Source organism: Poecilia latipinna, unplaced genomic scaffold, assembly GCF_001443285.1.
Source record: "Poecilia latipinna isolate Pla-1442-1.1 unplaced genomic scaffold, P_latipinna-1.0 Scaffold2412, whole genome shotgun sequence".
Classification (NCBI taxonomy): domain Eukaryota; kingdom Metazoa; phylum Chordata; class Actinopteri; order Cyprinodontiformes; family Poeciliidae; genus Poecilia; species Poecilia latipinna.
The window spans coordinates 80,542-84,782 of record NW_015115028.1 but is presented as its reverse complement, the minus strand read 5'-3'; the positions used below and the strand labels follow the sequence as shown (position 1 = coordinate 84,782).

Sequence of the window (4,241 nt, the reverse complement as noted above, 5' to 3'; positions counted from 1 at the left end):
GTTTATTTCCTCTCTGACAACAGTAGCTTCTACTTATTTGTCATGTTTCCTACGTGGTTTATGGTTTCAAAGTTGCAAACCTGTCAGTGTGGCAGCGGCTAAAAACAGAATTTCACTGCATTATATGTCTGTGAAAATGTCTTATTTTGTTTGTCTTCTAACAAGAGAACAAAAAGAGAAGCCAACAAAATAAGCTTTGTTTGGCATTTGGCAGCATTAAAAGTATAGTGAACATAAGAAATGAATGCAAAACTGTAATAAGTTGATGTTGATACACTAATAGTTATATAATGATCTTTAGACAATTCATACAACAAATTATACTATGTTTGCTCCGCTTAGGTGTCAATCAGAAATTTAGATCTGCTAGTAGGAATCCAGTTGTTATTTGTATTTGAAAGTATACCAAATATACCAATGAAACCATCTGCAAACAGCTTCCAGCATATGAGAAAGCCAACAGAGGTGTCCATATAAATAATGCAGCCATAATCAATCTGAGGTAAGAAATGAATGCATATTTCTAATGAGATAACTATTGTTTGTGGAGGCTTTATGAATAATTCTTATAATTCAAAATTGATGTTACCACACTCTTTAACAAGAATAAACTTACAAAAAGTAGTAGCATTTATCCCCTTCTTTTAATCAAAAGGGGAGCATGTTTTCTATCCTTTCATCACCAACCTTTAACTCTCATCATTTCTATAAAAACTTGACCTTTATAGAAACATGTTTCAAACTAAACTTGATTTTCGACATATACATATTAATAGTATTCTTAAGGTCAAAAACGATGAGGCCAGAGCAGAGAACTTGCAGTGAAGTTAAAAGAAAAGTATTGAGGGGCATTTGTGATCTCTGAATATATTTTAGCTAATAGAAGTCAAAGGTTAGAGGATGTTGTCCTTTCCTGAATGTAAATGTTGAATATTTAACTGGGTGGGGTTGAACTTTTGTGGCTTTTGTTAGCAGAGTATGTGATAATTTTTACGTGAGAGTGCTGCTCCCAAGAGCCTTAGATGGTATGTCAGTCAATAGAGAATTATTTCTTTCTAAATGTTGAAAAAAGGAAGAAACACACAAAAGGGCTGATCAAGTGGTGGCGGTGCCACACAAGCTCTAAAATTCAAGATTTGATAACATATTGTAGAGACTTTGTCAGTATATAAAGTGATGAATAATTCACTGTTCTTTGGCCTACATTATTATAAGCTGTACTGGTATAATAAAACAGTGCTCTTATAGAGAACCACTCAATAATCATAGCTAGGTATCACAAATCTTCTCTTTACTTCCCAGGTGATATTTTCTTTAACAACATGATCTGTCATGTTGTTAAAGAATTTTATACAATCTTGCTGGTTCCTTGAGCAGCTGCTGGACTCCATAACCATCAGTGCTCCCAACAAACTCATTAAGTGTTTACATCCCTACTGGTATTTGCAGAGTTTAAATTATTTTAAAATAACATTGCACATTTGTTTTTCTGCACCATTTTAATTTTTCATAAATTGTAAATAGACTGTTGTCTTCAAATAAATCATACCACTCAGTTGCACATCCCTTGGATCAGAGTACTCTATTTCTGATAACTGCACAGTGTTCATGTTATAATACTGTATAGCATGTTATTGTAACCCATACACCAAGAGTGCGTGATTACTAAGAGATTAACGCTACAAGAGGCGGTGTTTTTTATTCTCGGCAGCACCAGTAGGGGGCAGTCTTTATCTTCAGCTTGTGTGTGTGTGTATGTTGGAGAAGCGCGTGAAGTAGAGAGAAAGAAACGCACGTATAAAATTATTGATAAAAAAGGAGAGAAGTGAGGATAAAGTGTGGGAAGTGAGTGCCGTATGTTGGGATATCGCTGAGTGAACCGCGGACATTGACGGAGCTGGATAAATGTTTACTTACTCTGGAAACTCCGGTGAGTAATATCGGTAAATGAAGCTAACAGCTAGCAAAGCTATCGGCGTAGAGCAGTTGGTTAGCGAATTGACTAATAATTAGCTTCATCTAGCATAGTAAAAAGTTAGTTAATGCCAGTAAACCAGTCGCAGTATTTTTGGAGACTTTTAGAGTTTAAGTATGTTATCCAGTAAAATATTGTAATGACGCCAGCACACCACACATGTAGTCCCGCCAAATGGGTTTATTAGTAATTAGAAACGAGTCGCTATTTCTGAGGCCGCAGCTGACACCTCCAACAAACCGTTGCTTTCCCCGAACGAGCTTCCTGCTAACACCCCCGAACTCCCTCCTCTTCCGGCCCTGTCCTCCCCTGATCCCCCGCCCACATGACATGTCTGTCACATGTGAGTGGGAGTCAGCAGAGTCAGACAGGGGAAGCCTATAACTTTATACACACAACAATAAAGATCACAATGTAACATGCAACAAATACACATAACCATATGGACACCAGCAGAACTAAAGCACAGAATCGTTATGTTTATTGGTTAATATTAAAATTGTTAAAAGTTAATATTTGATAAAGATTTAACTGTTTAATCTAAAGCATGTTGTAATTTCATGATAGGTGAAATTTGATATAACTGTCTAAAACATACATGGAGAGGTTGTCTCTACTTTCATGTTAAAAAGCTAAGCATTGTGGAATAATTCATGATATTTCAATGCTATGAAACATACCGGAAATGGCCTGCATTGTACCATACTCCACTGAAAAGAGAGAAGTGTCGAGTTGAACCAGGCGAATGTTAATTTAATATTTGGAAGGGAGTGAACGTCTTTGTTCACCTCCTTTGCTGTTATTGCTAAAACTACAGGCAGACTACAATCTTTACCTGAAAACAACTAGCTCTTCCATTTGTGACCATGTACAAATGATTTTTTTAAAAAAATGATTTCTGTACAGCTTTGGTGGTTCATGTTATTGTAATACTGCAACACACCAAAACTGGAGCAATTTTGAGTTCATCAGAAGGACAACACATCGAAATCCAAATGTAGGACTTTCCTAAAATAAATACTGTTATACTTTTAGATAGAATGTTAATTATAACTATAATTAGTTTTTTTCTTCTAAAAAACTCTTTGTCAATTTAGCTTTGAGCACAAAGATTGGCTTGTTCCTAAGTGTTGCTCTCAGCTTGAAACCCTTCCAGAGCTATCATCTCAAGGGATGTTTATCACATAGCTGAGGGGTTGGATCCCACTTACTGCTGAGGGAAAGACCCCGTTGTTAAGTAAGTGGATGGATCCTGGGTACCTCCAACTAATAATGTGGCATCACTTCCAGGAGCACAAAGCAGTCCCCTGAATACCAACAGGATGCTGCTGGGTCCTTAAAGGCACGCAACCACCAGCAGACAAGCGGTGCCAATTAGCACAGGGCCCCTACTCATCAGCCATGTGTTCAGATTTGATTAGAAAAAAAACATTCACCGCATCAGAAGACAAAACCGTCCCCTTGGGCACTTCACTTCCTCTCATATCCTTATTTGCACCATTAAAAGGGACTTTATTATGATGCTAACTGTGAGACCACTTTGCAGAGTGTTGTGGGGAAGAATGGAAGCAAACTAGTTACTGTATTGCATCTTTGTTTCCATCCACAGAGGGACTCTACCAGATGACCTGAATAAAAATCATGCTCTCTGTCTGGCCTCCTTGAATACTATCTGAAGAGGGTAGGAACTGAGAATCATCCTGTTTTTAATGGCTACTTTTTTGCTGGCATTTGCAAAGTGTGCAAATGAATAGAAGTCTCTTGTGCTCCCAAAAGGTGTGGCATTGTGCTACTGATGGCGCAGCTGCCTTTCAGAGTTCAAGGAACATCACCTGGTAAGCTGGTCCACACAATATTATTTTTATACTCTTTTTACATTACTTTCAGATTCCTAACAAGCTCCTTCTTTTTGTTAGCTATATTGTCTCTGCCTGATGTAGGAAACAATAGACGCAATGAGCTTTCCCTTGAGTCCTCAAAAAAATTTTGGTATTTAATAAGAGTATGATTTAAGTCACATTCTCTCACAATTTGCAGTTATTAATCTTGTTTCAAGATCAGTTTTTGTTTCACTTCAGATACATTTATTATGTTTATTTCAGAAATAATATTTTCAGTGACAATACGTTCTTCAATACCAATGTTACTTTTCAGTATCTTTTTAAGCTGTCATCTTTTTTAGAGCTGGAGTTTTAAATATGACTCCATTATACACCAAGAGGCTGAATGTTATTTTCTTATTACACAACAGCTCAGTGCCACATTT

The 4,241-nt window shown here is 36.9% G+C and overlaps 1 long non-coding RNA gene across 1 annotated transcript; it reads left to right on the top strand.

Annotated features, from left to right (window-relative positions):
• Nucleotides 1-1,752: 1,752 nt before the first annotated feature.
• LOC106937689 (uncharacterized) lies at nucleotides 1,753-3,816 on the top strand. Its single transcript, XR_001422439.1, has 3 exons — nucleotides 1,753-1,930; nucleotides 3,585-3,656; nucleotides 3,752-3,816. It is a non-coding gene; the product is annotated as an uncharacterized LOC106937689 (long non-coding RNA).
• The last annotated feature ends 425 nt before the right edge of the window (nucleotides 3,817-4,241 follow it).